Source organism: Phyllostomus hastatus, unplaced genomic scaffold (assembly GCF_019186645.2).
Source record: "Phyllostomus hastatus isolate PE091 unplaced genomic scaffold, TTU_PhHast_1.1 phas_scaffold_501, whole genome shotgun sequence".
Taxonomy (NCBI): Eukaryota; Metazoa; Chordata; class Mammalia; order Chiroptera; family Phyllostomidae; genus Phyllostomus; species Phyllostomus hastatus.
This window is the reverse complement of record NW_025334033.1, coordinates 46,398,414-46,420,842: the sequence shown is the minus strand read 5'-3', so window position 1 is coordinate 46,420,842 and position 22,429 is coordinate 46,398,414. Positions and strand designations below refer to the sequence as shown.

The 22,429-nt window shown below is 51.7% G+C and overlaps 1 long non-coding RNA gene and 1 other non-coding gene across 2 annotated transcripts; one reads left to right on the top strand and one right to left on the bottom strand.

Annotated features, from left to right (window-relative positions):
- Positions 1–14,900: 14,900 nt before the first annotated feature.
- On the top strand, positions 14,901–15,809 carry LOC123808613. The gene is made up of 2 exons (XR_006783809.1): positions 14,901–14,987; positions 15,435–15,809. It is a non-coding gene; the product is annotated as an uncharacterized LOC123808613 (long non-coding RNA).
- Positions 15,810–17,042: 1,233 nt separating this feature from the next.
- On the bottom strand, positions 17,043–17,188 carry LOC123809096. The gene has a single exon (XR_006783954.1). It is a non-coding gene; the product is annotated as a U4 spliceosomal RNA (small nuclear RNA).
- Positions 17,189–22,429: the final 5,241 nt, after the last annotated feature.

The window sequence follows — 22,429 nt, the reverse complement described above, 5'->3', positions numbered from 1 at the left end:
CCACAACGTTTTTAGTCACTAGAAGAATGCAAATGAAAATCAAGTGAGAAGCCTCTTCACTCCTACTAGTATGGTTGTGATAGAAAAGACAGACAATAACACGTGTTGAGAGAATGGGAAGAGATTGGAACCCTCGTATATCACTGATGGGAATGTGAAATGGTACAGCTGCTTTGGAAAACAATTTGACGGTTCCTCAAAAATTAGCCCTGGCTGGCATAGCTCAGTGGATTAAGCTCGGGCTGCAAACCAAAGCATCGCAGGTTCGATTCCCAGTCAGGGCACATGCCTGGGTTGCAGGCCACGGCCCCCAGCAACCACACATTGATGTTTCTCTCTCTCTCTCTTTCTCCCTCCCTTCCCTCTCTAAAAATAAATAAATAAAATATGTTTTAAAAAATTAAACACAAGTTACCATATGACCCAGTAATTCTCCTCCTAGATATGTACCTGTGAGAACTGAAAATACATCTACACATGCACTTGTACATATTAGCTAAAAAGTGGAAATGGCCCAAATGTGCATCAACTGATAAGTGGATACACAAAACATAATATACCCATATGCTGGAATATTATTCTGCCATAAAAAGGAATGAACCGATGTCATCCCAACACATTTAATAAAAGTGATAAGAAAATGAAGTTCTGGTACATGCTACAACATGGACGAACCTTGAGAACATTATTCTAAGTGAAAGAAGCCAGACAGAAGGTCTAGTGTTGTGTGATTCCACTGACAGGAAATGTCCGGAACAGGCGAATCCGTAGAGACGCACAGGAAGTTGGTGGTCACCAGGGGCTGGGAGGAGGGAGGAGTGGGGAGTGACTGCTGGTGGGTATGGGGTTTCTTTCTGGGGTGATAAAAATATTCCAAATTAGAAAGTAGTGATGCTACACATAATCTTGTGACTATACTAAAAACTACTGAATCACAAACTTTAAAACAGCAAAATTAATGGTATGCAAACTAAAAATACAAGGACCCTAAAGGGATGACTTTGTGCCCCAGCACTGATCACTGATAAAGGGTTGGTGGGCCGCACCTCTCATGAATGTCTGCTTCAACGTGGGCCCTCTGCCAAAGGCTGCATAATTTATTTTCTCAAAAAGCCTAGTTCCTGGGACTTTTTATTTTATTCTCACCCGTGGTTGCTACTGGGCCTTCTCCAAAGCCTGTCTTATAACAGGCAGTGTGGGTTCAATGTGTGTTTTTAAGATCTCGGCTCGCTTTCCTGCAGTACGGATTCTTCTAAATTGTCGCTAACTTGCTCCCGTGGGCAGGCTCCGCTGAAAGGATGGAAGACATGGTGAGGCGCTTTATGGAGAAGCATTTTCATTTTCACCCCTCTTTTGATCTCAGGCCTTCTACATTTACATTGGGCATGACGACTGGCCACCCAGGGGCAGGCCCTGAATTCTAGCCCCAATTTCTCTGACTCCAAAAATCTAGCTTTTCTTTGAACAGCCAAAATGTACTTTGGAGCAGGTCATGGAGGAAGGCCTCCCACACAGCCCTCTCCAAGGATATCATCACACAGGTTCTTCGGCACTTGAACAGCAATTTGCACAGAGAAGATCCCGCTGGTCTGCCTTATCGGCAATGACCCCACGTGAGTCATGGGGACTGCTCAGGGGTTAAGGATCGTGGCCTGGTACGCTCACCTCCTTGGCCATGCTGTTTGTGGATCCGTTCTCACTCCTGTGAGACCACGTACACCCACAACGTGCTTGTGTGCGCGCACACACACTTGTCTGCTCTGCCTCCGCAGTGCTATGACCGGGGCCGAGTTCACACTTGTGTTTCCCCCCACCTTTTTTATTGTGGTAAAACATTTATACATATAACATAAAATGTACCCTTTTAACCAGTTTTAAGTATATAATTTTGTGAGGTTCAGTATATCCCCATTGTCTACTAGTCATCTCCAGACCTTTCTCATCAGCCCAAACCCAAACTCCATATCCACCAAACACCCACTCTGCTCTTCCCCCCACCAGCACCCGGCAGTCCCCATTTCACTTCCTGTCTGTGAACCCGACTACTCTAAGTGCCTCATAGAAGCAGAATCATACCATGTTGGTCTTTTTACCACTTGTATTTCTTGACAGCACAGAGTCACCTGGTCCCAGAGCTGGCCCCTGGGACCAGGTGTCTGAGGGGGTAAGCAGCCCAGGAGGAGTGACAGGGGAGCCCAGAGCACAAAACAGCCCTGGTCAGAATCAGGGGGGCTTCCTTACCCTGGCGACAGCTGGAAATTCTTTCTGCTCTTCTCTAAGTCTGATGTTACAAACAGGCGACTTTTCAAGTCCAATCCCAAACACAGGAATTCTCCCCTCGTCTGTCTGTCTCCTGGGCCCCAGCGAGACAGCTGGACTTCCCACGCAAGCCGAAGCATTCAATTGCAAGCGCCCTTTCCCAGGTCAGCCTGTGCCGGCTTACCCGTGAGGGAGAGCACAGGCTCCTTCAGAGTCACGCCTGTTCCTCTCTCCCAGGTTCCACAGAATGTGGTGTGGAGCATTTTCAAAATGCTCATTGCTGCTGCGAGCAGCAGTGGAGGCAATGTATGCCACCTCGGTCTGGCCCGAACAACTGTGTTTACTCAGTTACTTGAATTTCATGGCAAGGATCTGAGTCTCCTGCAGGACCCTTCCACCGGTTTTTGTGAGGTGGAATGAACCATTCCTTATTACTGAAAGTGATGAAAGGGAGAATCCTTCCCTGTATTGGAGGGAAGGCCCCAGCTAGACTGGAATGGAGCAAGGAGACCCGAAAGTGAAGGTGGATCTAACGGGCTCTGTGAGGTCCAGGCCAGGACGGTGGGGGAGGGTTGAGTGCGTTCTGTGTGTGGGCGCCCAGGCACAAGGACTGTGAAAACCTTCGCCAAGTGAAAAAGATGTTTTCTCCAGTTGCCCTACAGAACCTCGTGTGTGATTACTGATTATCCAGTGCGGACAGTAAGAGAGACAGGCGGTGTCCTATTGGATTTTTACAAAAAAACACACTAGTTTGCTTTTATACGGTACATTTTCCCCTAGGAGCTATAAGCTTTACCACACTTCAGAAGTCCTCCTATAATAGAGCAACGCTGCAAGGAGGGCAGGAGAAGCCCTTCGCACCTCTGCGGAGGGGCCAGCTGGGGGAAGGGAGATGTATCGCAGGGCTGACAAGTGGGGAGCTGGGAGGCCAAATAGGGAAGAGGAAAGAGAGGGTTTTCACTGGAGACATTGTAATGCGGTAACATCCTTTGCTGAAAAAGGTGAGGAAGCAATTTCCCTGGAGGTTCAAAAAACAGAATTAGACTGTTGGATATTCAGTGTGGATAGACTGGCGGGGCGGGGGGGGGGGACGGGGGGGGCGGTTGGCAGGTTGGGAGGTGGGGGTAGTATTAGAAATAAAGGCCAGTGTCTCCCGGCTGCTCATCTGAGGTCTTTCTGCTCTGATTCTAGCCTGCCCGGTTGAGGACCTTGGGTACGTCGTGGAGGACACGTGTAATCAGACCTTGGCAACTGAGCCTGAAATTCCTTATTTTCTGAGTACTGTACCAGGAAACCAGGAGACAAGGGCTGGGATGCAATTCTGCCGCTGACTGGCATTATAAGACATTGGACCACTCTGGCCACAGTTTGCTCATCTGTAAAATGAGGGAATGGGACCTGATTCAAATGTAACAAACTCTTTCAACAATGTGTAGGCTAAAAATTTGGCTAAAAACTATTCTTTGGCTTGGTAGGATCACACAACCAGGGAGATCTCACACACACACACACACACACACACACACACACACCCCAATGTACATTTGGATGCAGTTGTAATAGGAAAAAAAAACACTGCTGTCAGGGAGAATGGGGAAGGGGAGAGGTCAATGCTGCCTTTGCAGTCCTGTAGGTTTCTTGGAGGAGGCGGGCCAGGAACTAGGCTGTGAGGTTGGATCAGGTGCTGAGAGGGATATGGGAGCAAAGAAGAAGAGGCGCCTCTGGCAGATAAAACAGCTGACCAAAATGAAGAACTGGCACCCTGGGTGAATGCAGGGTGGCAAGTTCTGGGAGTAGAAAGTAGGAGATGACAATCCGGGCACACGTACACGTCACACAGTAGGTCCACAGTCAACATCTGCTGAGCGGTGATGGCTGCAGCGAGGACTGGGCTGGAAGGACAGGCAGGGCTTCTCCCTGACTGGAAGCCACAGCTGTGCCGAGTCCAGATGGGAGACAGACCACTACGATCGCATCTGTGTCCAGGGACGTGTGGCCCACAGCCGAGAGAATGCATCTAGGGGAGGGATGACCAGAGCTTGAACTTAGATAGCAACATTGAAATGAGGAGGAATTTAGAACATAGTGCTAAAGAAAATTCTGCAGGCTTCCAGAGGCCAATCAGATGTGGCTGGAGTGGGAGAAGATGGAGATAACCGCAGTTTGCAGGGCTTTGGGGACCTGGGCAATGGGGCGGGTGGAAATTCATGAACAGAGACAGGCAAGCTCAGAAAGAGAGATGGGTTTGGAGAGGATATGATCAATTTAATTTTGTGCAGGAAGACTTGGGGACATCTGCAGGGTGTCTGTGCAGAGACGGCTAGCAGGCGGGTGGAACTGTGGCAATTTCTGTAGCTGGAGATTTGGGGTTCATGGTTGAGGACGCGAACGTGGATGAGGGGGAGGGGATGAGGTGAGAGGAGAGGCTGGCCCGGCAGAGGAGCAGGTGAAGACCACTTGGAGAGGAAAACTTAAGCCTGGCAGGAAGTACCTAGGGGAGCCCAAGGAAGGAGTCTGAGCGGTGGGTACGGGCCGAGCCACGTGAGGAGGCCGTGTGGGGTTGGCTCCCGAGGGAGGCCTGAGAAAATGCCCTAAAGCAGCAGCCAGAGGCAAGGGTCTGAGGAGCGGGAATAAAAGACGCAGGTGTAAGGGACCTTATAAAGGAGTTTGCAATAAAGACAATGAGAAGAGAAAGATGGGGACCTGAGAGAAGGCAGGGCCATCAGAAGCCATTTTAGGATAAGCGTGACGTGGCCACACGCTGGGGCCTCACTTCTGCAATGTGATGCACATTCAGATTGCCCTGAACCCTGTTAACAGCAGCTCTCGTCCAGCAGTGAGGGTGGGGACGAGATGGTGTGGGAGAGACAGGCACCGATGATGCCATGTTGGACCCAGGTAAGTCAGGGAGGTTTGCAAAGGGGTGGGGGGCGGGAGATGTCAGCAGCTCTCAGACCGAGAGAAAGGAAATAAAGGGGTGATGTGAAGGATCCACTTGGTGGGGGAAGGAGACATAAAGGAGTCCTATGGGAAGGTCTGGACCCTCTCAGTCAGGTGAGTGGTGAGGGACCTGCAGACAGAAGGGAAGCGGGAAGCTGGGGGTTTGGGGGAGAGTGGAAGCCACAGGGACAATGGTCCAGCTGACTTGCTGGCCCAAGGGGAGAGAGGAACCCAGGTGAGTTGTGTAGCCAGTGTGGTGGCTGTGCCCCTGCAGGGCCTGGGTGCTGCAGAGCCAGTGGGCAGTAGGGTCCATCAGGGGCTGAGGGGCCAGAGGGTGCCCATGTGAGCTTGGTTGATAGGGAAGCTCCTGAAGGGAGGTGGGGCGGGGTGTGGGCGGGGTTTGGGCACGGGAGGCGGGAGGGCCGCAGAAAGGAAGTGAGGGGAGGAGGGCCACTGGAGGTGTCTGAGGAGACAGAGCAGAGTGGAGGGTCGAGGAGGGGTCCCAGCATGAAAGGGAGGGCTGGTCTCCCGGCAAGGTGATGAGTGACCGGGGAGGGACCGGGGCCCAGCAGCACCAGAAGAGGTGGAGCCCAAGGCCTGGCTGGGAAAATTGTTGTGGAATGTGCTTCTACTCATTAGCCACAACACCTGTTGGAAGCCAGGATGACTCCCAGAGGCAGAGGGGGCCGGCCCTGTTCTCCTTCACTCAACCCCCACTTCTTGAGGCTCCTTGAGGGAGGTCTTGGGCTGCGACGCTGTGGCTGTTTCATGCCTTTGGACTACGACATGGAGAGGAGGGCGTGATGACAGGTGACTCCGTTAGCTGCAGACCCACCACCCCGCAGCCTGCTCAGGATCACTCTGTGGTCACCCCAGCCAGCTACCTGCAGCTGCTCTCCCGGGTCAGGGAAGGTTAAAACTCCATTCTGAGATCAAGCGCTTAGGCGCTGAGATTCCAGCAGTTCCCACTTTCCCAGCTCCTGGGACCCCCGCCCCTCATCCCTAGCCCCCAAGTGCAAGGCCCGTTTTGAAGCAGGGGAGTGTGCCCTGCACACCCCTGAGCCAGGGAGCTCTGCTAGGGAAGGAGAACTGGCCATGGGCACTTCCTGCCTCCAGAGGATAAGCCAAGAGCACGGCTGGACATCCCGCTCTCAGTTTGTTCAGCTCAGTTTGATTCTCTTTCTCTCCCTGGTGAGCCCCAGTTTGGAGTTGTTTGCTCTTCATCAGCAGTTTATGGAAATGCTGGTGTCTGGGGAGGAAAGAAGAGAGGGAACTCTCAGATGCTGTGCTGGTGCCCAGCCATGCTCGGGGTGGCCTCCATGGACGATGCCCACGCCCAGCCCTCAGACCTGCAGCCCTTGTCAGACCGCCCCTTGCAGTGTCCTTTCCAGGTCTCTGGGGACCGCTGACCTCATACCATCCCCTCGCAGAAACCACCATCGGCCGCTTCCCTTCAAATCACAACCCTCCTTTCTTTATTCTCTGTGCTAAGGCTGGAGATTTCTGTGACTTTCAGCCCTGCTCTTCCTGCCTATGGAGGGAGGTCTTTGCAAGAAAGAGGCAGCAGGCAGGGTGGCTGGCCTTCCCCGGCCTCGTTGTCCCTGGACAATTCTCTGGGACCGTCTCTACAGCTGGTCCTGTGGAGCCATCCCCTCTCTTTGTTTCCAGCACCACCTCAGACAGCCTCTGGCCCTTCCCAATGTGTGCCTCCCCCACGTCTGTCCTGTCGTCTGTCTGTCCCTGTGCTCCTCACCCCTTCCCTGTGCCCCTGGTTGTTTGTCCACAGAGGGGAAGGAAAGCTCTGAAGGATTTATGTGGAGACCCTGGGCAGAAGAAGATAAATGGAATTTGCAATAAATCCAGGAGCAGAGTTGTAACTTGACTTAAAAACAAACAAAAGGGCCAGAACTGCACTTAAGCTCAGCAGAAGCTCATCTCCCAGTGTAAACAGAGCAGGGCGGATGGACGTGGGCGGAGGAGCCTCACTCGGCCTGGGCCTGGGCCTGGGCCTGGGCCTGGGCCTGGGCCGGCCAGGGAGGGAGGGGTCTGGGGCAGGCTGGCCGCCCACTTCCTCTGGACGGGATGGGTTGCAGGGAAGGTCTCTGCGGCCTTGTGAAAGGAGCAAGAAGATGCTGGCACTGCTGTTGTTTGTCATTCACTTTTCCAGGCCTTACTCTTTTGAAAAGACACTGTCAGGATTGGGACTGGAAGGTTTTTCGGGTGGAAGTGCTTTCTCTGCCTGTTCCTGGGGCTTGGGCTGGGCAGATAAAAGCTGGGAGTAGTGAAGGGCAGGGTGCTGGGTGTGAACTCCCAAGACTTTCGCCTTCCCTAGGACTTCGCGGGGGTGGGGGTGGTCCAGCTGGACCCCTGGAGGGGGCACTCTTGCTGGATTTGCCGTGCCTCACCTGGAAGTATCATGCTGTGATGACCACAATTAGAGTGCATGGCCTTTACATATGATTTTAAAGTGCTTCCACACAGCTCCTCTGAGGTGGAATAGATACCCTCAGCATTTGATGGGCAGGAGAAGTGACACAGAGAGGTGAAGGGTCCTAGCCAACGTCACACAGCAGATCAGCAGCTGGCCTAGGTCAATGAGCACTGTGGGAAAGGTGGGGCCTGAGGCCCAGCGCCGGCTCAGTTAACGGCACACTGTGTGATCTTGGGTGACTTATTTTACCTCTCGGTGAGCACAAGCTGTCCTCTGTAAGGCGCAGTTCCCTCCAGAGTTTAAACAGATCGGCTGCCGCCCCCTCTAACTGTCTGTGGCTTGGCTTCTGAAAGTCAGAAAACTCAGGGGGACCTAATGGTATGTCAAGGAGCATACAGAGCCGCAGTTTAAACGTGGCACATCTTTCTGGGCCTCATGTCTGTACTGGGATATTTCTGAAGGGAACAGAGCCAGCTTTTTTTAAAAAAAAATTATAGAACAAGATGGCTGTGCTACAGAAGAAGATGCAAAATTCATGTTTTGAAGTCGAACAGAAAATACTTCAAGGACAGTTCGTGCCTGCTGCTGTGTCAGGTCCCCCCGAGTATGCACACACTCCTTCCTGCAGCCTAGGATGAGGTAGGCATGTTTCCAATGGGCATTCGGGGTGCAGAAACCCATATTCCTGGTGAAGGGCCGGGTAGTGAGAGGGCTGCATTCCCTTTCCTGAAGAGAGACGTGTTTTCACAGCATCTGGCACAGTTTTTCTCATTCCAGGCTTTATGTTAGAATCACCTGAGAAGCTTTTAAGACATGCCCATGCCAGTTTCCACCCTGGCCAAGAGAAGCAGAATTCCTGGGAGTGTGGTTAGGGCTCCATGTGTTCCGAAGCTCCCTGGGTGATTCTGATATGCAGTGTGGGCTGCGTATACTGACTTACCATTCAGTCCTGGAGTGCAGGGAGCCCCACAGTGCCCATGTCCAGGAGGGGAAACAGTGGCCGACAGACAACTTCTTACCCTCTGCCTCCCAACTACTGCTTAGGCCGGTGGGCAGAACCCTCACCCCCAACTGGAGGAAAGGGCTGGGAGGTCGGGGGAGGTGAAGAATAAGACACCTTTGCTGGGCGGGGCAGGAAGACTACCGGGTTGGACAGTGCCCCCCACCCTCATGTCTTTCTTGGCATCTCAGAAGATGACCCTATTTGGAAATGGGGTCATTGCAGATGTAATTGGTTAAGACAATAGGTTGGCCCCTAATCCAATATGACTGTCGTCTTCATAAGAGACGAGATACACAGGAGGAACACCATGGGATGATGGAGGCAGAGATCGGCTCTTGAGAGAGGAGGATGGGCCAATGAGCACTAAAGATTTCTACCAGGTCAGACATCCTGTGACTGGACAGGAGCAAGAAGTCTGGCCTGGCTGGGGGCCAGCACACTGCTACCGGGCATTTTTGGGGGCTGCTGCTGTTTGTCCCTGAACAGGGCCAAGCGAGGGCTGCAGGAGACCCGTGCCCATGATGGTGCAGAGTGGGACCCCTGCTTCCCTCTGTGGGCAGAGGTGACAAAGCAGGCTTCACTGGAGGGCCAAGGCAGTCGAAGGCAAACTTGGGCCCCGCCTGGCCAGTGCAGCCACTGGTGGGACGCTGTAGGCGGTGAGACAGGCCGTGGCGGCCGCCACAAATTGTACAAGACCAAAAAATCTCAAGAATATTTTCAGCCCATTTGCACTTATCAAATATCACACTGGAAAGCCCAGCAATTTGCTAGGACCTCGTTTCCAGGACGAGGGGGATTTCACAGACTTGGCCTTGTGCAGGGTAAGTTTCTTGGAATTCAGCTTCAGAGTAGACCTGGCTCCCTTGGTCCGATTCAGCTACCCTCTCCCACGGCCGCAGCCACTCCCAGCACACCTGGCTGCCCCGTCCCAGTGACCCTTGAGACAGACTCCCCAGCCACAGATATGTGCATTCCTCCGGCTCTTCGGTTTCCCCTGCACATTTTTGGGAATTCCGTGGCGCTTGGCAGGCAGTGGTTCTGGCAGTAGAAGAAATACGAAGTTCAGGGCCTGAGGCCGCTGCGGCCTCTGCTGTGGTTTTTCTGAAGCTCCGTTTCCTTTGGGCCAGAGGTGAACACTTCCCTCCGGAGACCCCGGCAGGCTGGGTCTGAAGTGAAGTTCAAGGAACAGTCTCTTCCACCGTGGCGGGGTGTTGTTCCTCCAGCAGAGACGCAGCCCGCGCATGCAGATGGGGCCCGGGAGCCCGGGAGCCCGGGAGCGCGAGGAGCCTGCAGACTGGAGGAGAGGCGCAAGCAGAGATGCAGGTGACCCGGCTGCCTGTTCCTAGCAGAACATAATTAAAACAGAACAGCCATTTGTAGTCACCTTTACCTTTTATGACCTCACAGGTTTTTCAAGGATGTCCCAGGTCACCATCTTTTCATAGAGAAGTCAAGAGGTGCACTGGGGGCCCTGGGAAGAACGGAGCATGGAATCTCGAATCTCCTCATACTCGTAAATGATAAGAAAAGAAAAAATATGACCTTTTTTTTAACTTTACAAAAGTTAACCCATGGCCATAGAGGACAATTTGGAAGACACAGAAAAGACTAAAAAATCAGGTAGAAGACACCAGCAACTCTGCCCCTAGAGACAGCTGTGACTGTCCTGGGGACATGTACTCTTTCTGAGTGTGAACACGTCTCTTAACATCAAAGTGGGAACAGATTGTGGCGCTACAATTCATAATTTCATAAATAAGGCCCCCAAATCTTACACTTCAGGTAAATTTGATAAAGGGACCAGCAAAAAGACTCAAATTAATTACTGTATTTCTGGACCATATGATGCATCTAGGTTTTAGAGGAAAATAGGAAAAAAATTTTGAAGCAAAAAATGTGGTAAAATAGTTAATGACATAAATAACATAATATTTCACCAATATAAATGTAAACAGAACTCAACAGCAGCATTAACAACCATTATTCCTCCCAAATTTCGTTGGGGGGGGTGCGTCTTATAGTCCGAAAAATAGGGTGATCCACAGGTAATTGAGGGCCTGCTTTGTAAACAGCATTCCCTCGGGTACTGTGGGGGATTAGAGACGTTTGCAGCATGGCCCTGCCTCAGGAAGGGGGCTGGGAAAAGACAGAAAGCACACGCTGATATTTGTATCCTCATCTTCTAACTCAGCTCACCATTGGGCCCTCAAAATGATTTGCTGTGTTGAGCTGACTGGTGCCCATCACAAAGGCTCTGTCTGCATTGCACACTCACTCAACAGTTACTTACCGCATGCCTGTCAGGAGCCTGGGGTGAAGGCACTTTAGGTTTTAGAGCAGGGAACCATCACGATGAGAGTGAGGACACGGGGGATTTATATGAACTCTAGCTTACCAGATGATGGTGTCATGGTTAATTATGTGTGTCAGTTTGGCTAGGTCATGGCACCCTTATATCTGATAAAATTCCCATCTGGACGTTGCTGTGAAGGTACTTTTCAGATGTGATTAACATTTAAATCAGTAGACTTTGAGTAGATCGGATGACCCTCCGTAGTGTGGGTGGGCCTCGAGCAATCAGTTGAAGTCCCTCAGAGAAAAGACTGGAGTCCCCCGAGAGAAAGAAACTCCGTCTCCACACTGCCTTTGGGCTGGAGTTCCAACACCAGCTCTTCCCCAGGTCTCCAGCTTGCCAGCCCGCCTTGTGAAGTTCAGACTTGCCCGCCCCACAACTGTGTGAGTGATTCCTTAAAATCTCTCTCTCTCGGTGTATGTAAATATGTATGTATATGTTTGTGTGTGTGCATGTGTGTACGTGTACATACAAGGTGGGGCCAAAGTAGGTTTGCAGTTGTGAGTACATGAAACATGGTGTATTCTTGTATTATTATGTACGAGTGTATTGTTTTCCATATGAACAACTGAAAACCTACTTTTGCCTCACTCTGCGTGTCTGCTCCTGGTTCTGCTTCCCTGGTTGGGTTTTCCTGACTAATACGGATGGGAAAGGAGAAAGGCAGGAGCACGGAGAAGAGGCTACTCGGAGGAGCAGAGGGAAACTGGTTTCAGCCAGTCAGGACACTGGAAGGGCAGAAGAATGTGTGTGTGGAGGTATGTGTTATGTGTCTACATAAGTGTGTATGCCTGTGTCTATGTATAGGAGTGTCTGTGTGTTTGTGTACACCTATACACATGTAGTACATATGAGCTTGCATGTGCATACATGTGTACAAGTTTGTATGTGCACATCTGTGTATGAGTCTGTATATCTGTGTGTCAATCTGTCTTTCTGTGTGTTTTTATGCTTCTGTGTGTGTCTGTAGCTGCACAAGTGGATATGTGTGTCTGTCTGTCTGTCTGTTGGGGAGGACGTAGGCAGGGGATGAGTTGGTCATGGTGCCCTAGGAAATGACCTCTCTTGCTAGATTTTCAGTCAGTTCCATGAGCTTGCTGGGAGCAAGTGCGGGAACTGGGTTTGGGAACCAGACCAGGAGGTGGACAGGCAGGAAAGGAGGTCCTGAGGTGTATGGAGCAGGAGTGGCCAACAGGGAGGGGGCGGGAGACACCTGGGTGGGCTTGGGGAACAGGATGGCCAGAGGTCAAAGTGGTGCAGAGAGGGCTGTGTGGCACTCAGGGCCACACCCATGTCACACCTGCCTCGAGTCTGGGGGTTTCTCGAGCCAGCGGAAGGATTTGGCAAGGACCAAGCAGGCTGGGAGAGTAAGGGCCTGCATGGAGGGGTGGCGATGGAGAGGGAAATCTGGAGGTTGGGCCCCCCGAGGCTGTGAAGAGAAACAGGGTGGTCAGGGTAGGGATGATGACGATTTCAGCTTCGACCTGTTGGGGTTGAGGAAACCACAGAATAAAACTTCCAAAGATGAGGAGGGGGTACTGACCAGTGTCATGCTCCAGAAAAGACAGGGAGAGTGAGGAATAAGAAAAAGCCACTGGGCTTGACAATGAGGGGGCCTTGGTGACCTGAGTGGAGGGGATGGGAGCTGCTGTGAGGGCAGAGGCAATGGGCAAGCGTGGTAGGAGGGTACCATCTGTTGGACCTGCTATTACATTAAAATGAACACGACAGCGACACCCGGATAATAACACGAGTGGACAGCAGAGCTGAGTGACGGGAGCTCCATGCACATCCCAGTAAAGAATGAAACTCAGTCATCAAGATATTCAGCCCTGATCCCATTAAGTACTTCCTCTAAGAGTTAGCAAACTGTTATCCTTTAATCACGCCTGATATTTATGAAGGCCTTTCTCCAAAGAACTCCAAGTGCTCAATAAACAGTAATTATTTCACTCTCCCGTTCTCCTTCGGGGAGAAGTCGGTGGCAGGTATCATCGTTATGTTTGTAAGCACGGAAACCGTGGCCCAGATGAGAGTGATGCCAACAACCAAGGTCACAGAGCCAGTCGGGGTGGGAGGTGTTCCTGGCTCTCCTCCTCCTGCTGCTAGATCGTTCCTCTGTCCCTTACATCTTGCCAGGACCCCCACGTTACTGGCAAGCCTTGGCCATGAGACCGACTCCAGGGTCCAATGCTTCAGGTGGCGGCTGCAGGATAATTCCAGAGGGATCCCTGGAGAGCAAACTGTGAGGGGTCAGGGAATAAATCTTTTGGATGGTCAGTCCCGGGCCACAAGGAAACCTAAGCAGCGTGCTCTGCTGAGTCCTCAAGGGTTGCAGACAAACGCTGAACGTAAGCAACAACCAAATCGCCAAACTCAGGAAAGCTGGCAGTTGTTCCATCTGCTTCATGGGTGGCCTCGCACAAGCGATTCACTAGTGTGACCTCAAGTAGGGGGGTAGCCCCAACCCTTATGCTTCAGGCTGTGCAAGGTCCAGGCATTCACTCAGAAGCAAAATCATCTCTAAATGCAAAGAATAATCAAGGACAACTCACTAGGAAGAGGACTTGCTCACATTGGGTGGTGAGCTTGGGCGTTATCAGGCCAAGAAATGTAAGGGATCCCTTTTACATAGGGTCCCAATGTGGAGATGGTCCACACAGCCCCCCGCTGTGGCTCCGGAGAGTGCAGAGGTGGGGACCACTAACTTAGAGTCACTCTGTGCGTCCAGGGTGGGGGCTGCCCGCACCTGCCGAGCCCTGAGAGCAGGCTCTTCGCTAATGAGGACCGGCTCTCGTGGGATCAGCTAAACGGCTCTCGTTCCCAGTCCAGTGTTTACGCCAATTGGGTGGACCTGGGAAATTCAAGGGGCCACCGGCATGTTGGCCCAAAGCCAGGGTTTAATTAAGCCCTAAATCTCCCGTGATTCCACCGGGGGCCTGATCCCCGCGAGGCCAGCCAAAGGGAGAAGCCCGGGATGGGCTTTTGAGTCTTCCCCTCAACCCATTGTTGGCAGAGGCCTTCCTTGCTCATTAGTGCGAGCAATCTCCTCACCGTCACAGGGCAGCCTGCAGAAAAGCAGAGGACCCACCCCGCACCGGAGCCGCTCACCTATTGCGCCTATCACAGCAGGTGGAGGCCGTTCCCCACACCTGCGAGCTGTGGAACCTGGAGATCCATGAAGGAAGAGGGGCTAGATTAGCACAGTAACACTTTCATCTTAAGGTTTCTGTTTAAGGATACCTGGTGCTTGGTGGGAAATTACCAAAAATAGGTCTTGTCCAGGAAATGGAATTACTGGGGCTGACTATTTGAATCGGGAGGCCCAGAAGGCCCAGCCATCCAGCAGGGCAGAGGCCTGGGACCCACAAGCCAGGCCTAATCTCTGGGGTCCCGCAGACCCCTGGGAAGGAAGAGGAGGGGTGGGAAGTGTCTCTGAAAGGAGGGAGGGTCTGGGACTTTCAGGGACTTGTCTTCCCCTTGTGCCCCTTCCTCCACAGCCTGGCAGCAAAGAATTCCCAGCTTCCTACAGCGCAGGTGGGGGGTGGGGGGTGGGCAATCCCCGTGCAGCCCGCCTCATGTCTGGTGGCCAAGGCTGAGAATGCCGTCTCCACAGAGCTGGCTGAGAAAGGCCACGGGCACCAGTGTAACACAGGTGGGCTGATGGGATGGCAGGCAGGCTGTGAGAAGAAAGCTGGGAAATCTGGGCTTTCTCCGTCTTCCTTCATCTGAAGAGAGTGCTCGGGTTTTAGAGTCAGATGGCCCGAGTCTGCTCCCTGGGACATGCCCCTCGGAAATGTGGTCCCACTTGGTGTGGGGCCTGCGAGCCCCTCGGTTCCTCTACCTGCACCGAGGCCCCGGGTTTCCCAGAGAGGGTGGGGCAGATTCCTGCCTCCCGGCCCCTCCCTTCTGCCGCCGCTGGATAGGTGGGTAGCCTGTGAGCCTCCTGGGGGTTTATGAAACCAGTGATGACGCTGTGTCAAAACAGCCTCCGGCCCACGGTGAGTCCTGTGTGTCGGTCCGTCACCATCATCATGCCGAGTTGGTTGGACACGGAGATGCGTCGACGCTGCCCCGGCAGCGGCAGCCTCCCCGTGCCCACGGAGTGTGGGAACAGGGCGCTGGCCCGTGTGTGGCGGCCAGCACTGCCGAGGGTCATAAAGCAGCGGCGGAGGGAGAGGCCAGCCAGATAGGGCGCGGGAGATGAAAGCCGCCGTGTTTGCCTTTCCAAAGGGCCGCTGTGTTCCCGACGGCCTGCAGCTTCCTCTGCCCTGCTGCGTTTTTTTTTTTTTTTCTTCCCAGTTCCTCTCAGTGATATCTTAAGAGGCAAACTTCCAGCACTAACAGGAGGTCTTTTGTTCTCCTTTTCTCTAAGTGGACTTTAACCCAGTTACCACAGATGAGTCACTGTGAAAACAAACAAATAATAATACTCCATTTTCTTAAAGGACCTTCCATGCCTGCTGACAGAAAAGGGGGAACCTGATGCTGCCCTGGGCCTGGGGGTCTTCTCCCGGCCCCCACCTTCTGGAGGCGCCGCCCAGGAGAACCTTCCAGAACACGCTGGAGACCAGCACTGTGAAACCACTCGGCAAGATTCTGGTCTGTTTGGCATCTCACCTGATTTGGGGTGGCCTGGGCTCTGAGGAATTTTGGTCTCAGCGCAGCCCTGGTTGGGATTGACACTCCTGGATCCGCCGCCACACACTCAATTCTGGAGTTGCCTCCCTTCACACTTGAGTTTCTTTATATGTGAAACAGGGGTATTAGACACTCTTCGATTTTATCGGGAAGGACTTTGCAATAAAATAACTTCTGCTGTGTTAGAAGACTCCAAGGTGTGCTAAGAGCTCACGTGCAGCCTGCATCCAATGGAGTCGAGTTTGCCAGACAGGTAGGTAGGCACCTGGCTCACAGAGAAGAAAAATACCCACCTCCTGCCCTCAGGGAGACAGGTGCGTAAATAAATTCATGCAGTGATTTCTGAGACAGGTAGGAGGGGACAGGTGCCAAAGGTGGGAATGGGGTAGGAAAGGGGATGGCTGTCTGAACCTGGAATGTTGGGAAAATCTTGTTGGAGGGGGCAGCTTCTGAGCTGAGTCTTGAACCATGAGTAGCTATTCAGTAGATGCTTGGGTGAGAGCGGAGTAGATAGGGCAGGCGGAGGGAGTGAGGGGCATAATCAAAGGACTGGGGCCTATGGCCAGTCCCGACCCACCCTTGTGCAGGCCCTATCGCATCTCTGTCTAGGCACTTTTGCCTACATGCTTAAATAGAGCTGGAGCCTCATTTTTCTGAGAAGGCGCCACCCCTGGATGACTATGCCACTGGCCTCAGGACTCTGGTCTGAGATGCCTCCTGGCTGCACCACACATCAAGGCTTGCTTTGGGCCACTGAGCGCCGGGGATCACTGCTGAGGAACACAGCCATGCTCCTGACATGGCGGTGGTGTCCCTGTCACTCCCTGGAACTCAGACGTGGAGTGTAACACACCCATATCTACAGAACAGTTCAGTTGCCTGGAAAACTCCTTCTCATCGTCAGCTCCCACTTTCAAGTCTCCTTGCCTGTGAGCCGCCCCCAGAAGCTGTGGGCAGCCTAAGCTGTCACTCACTTGCCTTTGTGCTCTGTGGCCCCTTCTCACTTGGCTTTGGGCTCTCACACAATCCGTTATAATTTCAGTTTCCCTGAGTGCCCTCCTCCCAGGCTGCGAACTCCTGGAGGGGGTGGCAGGCCATGCACAGCATTTGGTTCATGCACATATAAGGTATTCTAGACATTTGTTAAACAGACATGTGAGTGAATGAATGAGGTTGGAGTTAATGTGCTTTCCATAGTCTAACAAGAATATCAGCTGAAAGCTTCACCTTCATCATCTTCTGTAAGAAGATGGTAGGGCCGAAGGATTTCCTTCTGGGAGCACCACTTAGTGCATAAGCAGTTATCTCTTCCCTAGAAACTACTCGCCCTAGAGAATTTAGATTTAAAATCAGATTGAGCCCAAAGTGACACTCTACTAGGGTCCTCCATTAAATCTGTGTAGTTTGCACCCCCTGAAATACAGTTCTTTACATTTCTGGGTCAACTGCCTGAAAAGTGGCATCTTTCCCTCTTTTGAGCTGAAAGGACATAGTTTTCAATTAGCAATGATCATACCTTGGATAAACCTCACTGGCTACAATACTGCCACTGGGCAAAGCTGGTCTGGATGGATGTAGTAGGGTAGACTTCCTTCTGTCTATCTATGTCTGTCTGCTGTCTCTCTCTCTCTCTCTTTTTTTTTTGAGGAGTCTTATCAAGGGCTAGGTGGTAGGAGCCTTATTCTATTATTCTACAGAGGACATGCTCTTTAGCTGGCCCCTCCTTCCCACTCTGCACTCGGCCACCCTCAGGTGTCCCCAGGCAATCAAGAGTGGATGACACAAAATGCTTTCAGTGGCAGGTGGAGTGGGCATGGGCCCTGTACTCGGTGCACAGCCCGGCCTAGCCGCAGCTCATTTCTTCTCTGCTTGGGGAGAACTTGGGCCCCTGCCTCAGCCTTCGTCTCCTGGGGTTGCAGTACAGCTGTAAAAGGATGAGTGAAATATTCCAGGAACAGGCTTCTCAGTGGCAACAGCTGGTTAATTACTTCTGAGAAAATGGAAACCTTGGTCTCCTGATTGGCTCAATGACAAGCACAAGGGGAATTCTCCAATACAAGAGGGAAATGAATTTTCCAAGGACAGGGTGACTGACAAAAGCCATCATCTGACCAAGCACCAGAGCTAGGTAATGCAGCACCCCTGGAGTGGCAGAGTTGATGGGCCAGAACAGTGGACTGGGGGGACAGCAGGGTTCCCCAATACATTCTAGGTGCATCGCCAAGGTGGGAATGGTGACTTCAGGATAGGCAGAACACTTGCCGTGTCATTTCCTATGGTGAGAAGTAAGATGACCTTGACCCTTCTGCTTTGGAAGAAGGTGGTGATGAGAGCAGCTAAAAGCTACATAGGTTCTTTAGATCTTTGCCGGAAATGGTGTGCACCGAGGCCAGCCTCTGTTCTGCGGCGGCAGCAGCCCGCCTGTTCCCTCCTCAGAGCTCATTCACTGCTCCTTTTGTCCACACTCTGGCGCTGCTTGATGGAGACCACCATCCATGACCCGGACAAACAAAGCCGAATTGTCTTAGTCCCTGCGTTTAGTTCTCTCCAGTGTCCTTCATCGTCCTTCTGTGCAAGGAGAAGGACCATGGTTCTCCCAACCCCTTCCCCTCTCACTGTGACAGCAAATTTTCAAACGCCCAAGGGACAGAACGCCGTAGAAAGGCCAAGGAGCAGGGCTGAATCACACTCGTGTTTGAAAACCCATGGAGCAGCTGTCGACGTTTATAATTGCCCTCCGTGAGCCCCTATCCACTTATTTACGATCTCTTGGAGAAGCTCATTCCCAATTAGGAAAGAAATAACAGTTTTGGTATGATTAATTCCCAGTGCTAGGTGAGAACAAAACCTTTCCAAAGCTGTTACTATCAGGCAGGAATTCTCCCTGGCGACGCTGCCCAGGACCCCGGCCGCTCCAGGCCTCATGCTCCACTAGCGTCTGTGGTGGGGAGGGCCGAGCAATTTGAGCCTGCAGCACACCGTGGAGAGCAGACTCGGGGTAAGGAGCGGGAAGCACATCTGCTGATCCCTCGGATCGTCTTTTTATAACCCAACTTTTCCTTGATTTTGTAATAATAAACATTCATGGGAGACAATTTGAGAAATGTAGACAAACCCCCAAAAACGAAAATAAAAGTCAAGCCAAATTTTATTACCTAGAGATAGCACGGTTAATGTTCTTATACATATTCTTTTAGTTAAAAACCGTACACAATGTTTTTTTTTCTCACAAGACCCCTATAGTCTGTGCATACTGCTCTATAGTCTGTCTTTTCCCCTTTAAAGGTAGGTTGTGAACAGTTTCCCATGAAATTAAGCCTTCTTCTAGCACATAATTCTAATGACTGCCTAGGATTCCATCATACGGATGTTCATTCAGCTAATAATACCCTGTGGGTGAACAGCAAGGTTGTGCCTATTTCTCGCTATTGTAAATAACATAATGTACGCACTGGGGAGACTGACTCAGGCTGCTCCATTGTTCTGGTCATAAGTCACTTAGTAATTCCTCAAAAGCCATTTGTCATTTTGCGGGCCAGAGAAACTACATCACAGCTGACTTCACAGCCCTTGCTCAGGACATAAGCACAAACTTAATCTACCCAAGCTGGTGGTAGCCCTGAAAGATCTCTTTAATACCACAGACATAGCCACCCATGGGAAAAGGCAGTTGTACTCAACACACTTATTCATAGATGCATTACTTCAGACAAAACAGGGTGCCTTGACTGGTTCCCCTTTGACCCTAGGTCATTTAAAAAAATTCTTACCCAAGGACATTTTTTCATTGCTTTTAGAGAGAGAGGAAGGGAGAGAGGAAGGGAAAGAGAAATATCAATGTGAGAAAGAAACATCAATGTGAGAAAGAAGCATCGATCAGTTGCCTCTTGTATGTGCCGGGCCTGGGATTGTATCCTCCGTGACCAAGGATTGAACCTGCAACCTATGTATGTGCCCTGACTGAGAATCAAACCCACAACCTTTTGATTACGGGACAACAGTCCAGCCAACTGAGCCACACTAGCCAGGGCCTGGGTCATTTTTTGACAATGGGAGCAAGCTCATTGTCATAGTAGAGGAAGCTTATAATTAGCAAGGTAAGTCAGTAGAGGTAACTGGAAGCATGCATTCTGGATGAATCATGCGTCATTTTGAATCGCCTTCCACGTGCAGTATTTCGGTGTCAGCGTTCTGCTCCATCAGCGTGGACAACCACGAGTGGAACGGAAAAAAGGTCTGGGGCTCCATGCGTGCCCAGGAGTTTCCCGAAAGACTGTGGTAGGCCCGGGCAGAGGGGGAAGATGGGCACTGAGAAAATTCTCAGTTTAGAGTCTGAGGGAAAATCCAGGCCATCAGTTCCTAGTTCAGCTCAGTTCCAAGAAACTCAAGCTGCCACATGGGGTGTACCTTAGACACCCCCTGTTTCCATATTATTGGCACTTAAGCCCAGCAGGAGGCCACGGAGGAAACACGCTGTGAGGTGAGGGGCAGGTGCTGTACCCCTGTGAGGCTGGGTGTGGGTGGGCCAGACGCGCAGGCCGCCTCCCAAGCCATGGCCAGCGTCTCATCCCAGTGACCATGCCTCCATCTTCAGCCGTTGTGGGATGCTGAGATCTCGAAGGAAGGAGTTCTCTTTCCAAAGTCCAGACCCCCTTGTTATCCTCAGAGACCTGGTGGCTTCAGAGAGTGGCTGGTAGAGAAAGACCTCGTGGAGAGAGAATGAGTTCAAGGAGAATGTTGTGGGGATGCATACTAGGGTTGAAATGTGCAAAGAAGTGTGAGAAATTAAAAATAGGTGGGGAAGGAATAGGGGCGCGCACACTCTCACGGTTTAATGGGATTTCTGGGAGAGGAAATTGTGGTTCCCGAGGCACACGGAGGAGAGTCCTAGGGGACGCTCTCTGAACAGTGTCGGGGTGAGGAGCCGGAGCAATCACGAGATTCCTCTCAGGCGAACATGTTTGTCCTGCTTTCAAAAGGCCGACCTCCACTCTCAGTTGCTCTCATATGTCATCAGACACCCTTGCCCAGCCTGACAGTCCCGTGTCCCCAAATAAAGCGCCCCAGCGAGCCATTCCTTTCTCAAGCTTCTGAGGGGTCTTCTGGGGGTTAGGAAGGATTCTTTCCAGGCTGATCCAGCCCTGGCGGATGAGCTCAGCTGTCTCCTTTCCTAGTAAAGCAAGCAGGGCTTCTGGGAAAGATTTACTGTCACAGAACACAGCTGCCTTCCGCCACTTCCCCCAGCCACCTCTGTCTTTCTTCCAAGCTGGAGACAGAGGTTGGGGAATTTTATAGAGGGGATGCCGGAGAGAGACCAATATTCCTGTCCTGTGTGATTGAGAAGCTGCGTAAATGCAGCGGGAACCTCTCTTCATGCCCATAATTGGACAACAGTGGCACCACAGAAAATGCCAGCCCAGAGAAATTCTTCATTTCCAACCAGCCCAGGGACCAGGCACCTGCCTCTTGGCTTCTGGCAATTAAGAAGGAAGAATCCCATGCCCGTTTGCCCACCTGCTATACCAAGGGTGTGAATTCCTTTTCCATCCCACAAGATCTCCTCTCTCCCTCCCCTTGAAGCTGACAGGGACAGGTCCTCACTGGTGCCCTCCATAGTTTTCATCTCTCTACCACCGGTTCAGCTTGGCCTCTACCTGCAGCCTCTGCCTGCCTCAGCCTCAGAAAGCCAATGTGACCCCAGGCTGATGAGAGCGTGGAAGGTGACCCAGATAGCCACCCATGGTCTGGGCCCTGTTCTAAGGTCATCTTGTATTCACTCATTTAGTTCCCACACAACTCTGTGAGGTGGGTGCTGTTATTATTCCCATTTTCCAGATGAGGATACTGAGGCCCAAAGGAGTTCCTTAACTTGCCCCAGGCACACTGCTAAGGATGGGCAGAGTGAGCATGTGAACCCAGCAGCTCGGCTCCGGAGTCCTGCCCTTACAGCCACAGTGCAGGCGGAATAAAAGGGCTTCGGTTCTGCCTGTCCCGCTGCTCGGGCCTCGGTCTGAGGACGGCATGCTGTCTTGCTCCTCTGCTTGGGCTCCTGCTCCGGAGGCCTTCTGGCCTGCTCATCTGTCCAGGATATGCTAGGATGCCCATTCTTTTTTCTTTTTTTTTTTTTTTAAGATTTTATTTATTTTTAGAGAGGGAAGGGAGGGAGACAGAGAGAGAGAGAGAGAAATATCAATGTGTGGTTGCTGGGGGTCATGGCCTGCAACCCAGGCATGTGCCCTGACTGGGAATCAAACCTGCGACACTTTGGTTTGCAGCCTGCGCTCAATCCATTGAGCTATGTCAGCCAGGGCAGGATGCCCATTCTTATATGCCCCATTTCAAGTCCTGAGATCCCACCCTGAGCCCATTCTGATGGATGGTCGCAGCATTGGGCTTGCTGATAGGTCCCAGAAAATAAGATCGATGTCTTACTTAACTCTGGGCCCCACACAAAGCCTCTAACACACAAGAGGTGTTGAAAGGTGTTACATGGAAGGAAATCAAGGCCAAAATACTTTGTGCTTCAGTTTCCTCATCTGTACAAGGAGATCATGGTAAGTAGAGTTTCGCAAAAATAAGTTAAGTAAATCTGTGTAAGGCACTCACAACAGTGTCTGGCGCATGACAGGTGTACTCTGGTGTGGACGGTTATTATTGCCACCTCCTGTAGTTATCATTGTCATCACTATAGATACGTGGAAGACTTTGGGTTCTGGGTCAGAAACCAGGGTTCTAACCCTGGCTCTGCCACTTCTCACATCTATGATTATATGCAACTGACCCAACTTTGCAATGCTTATTT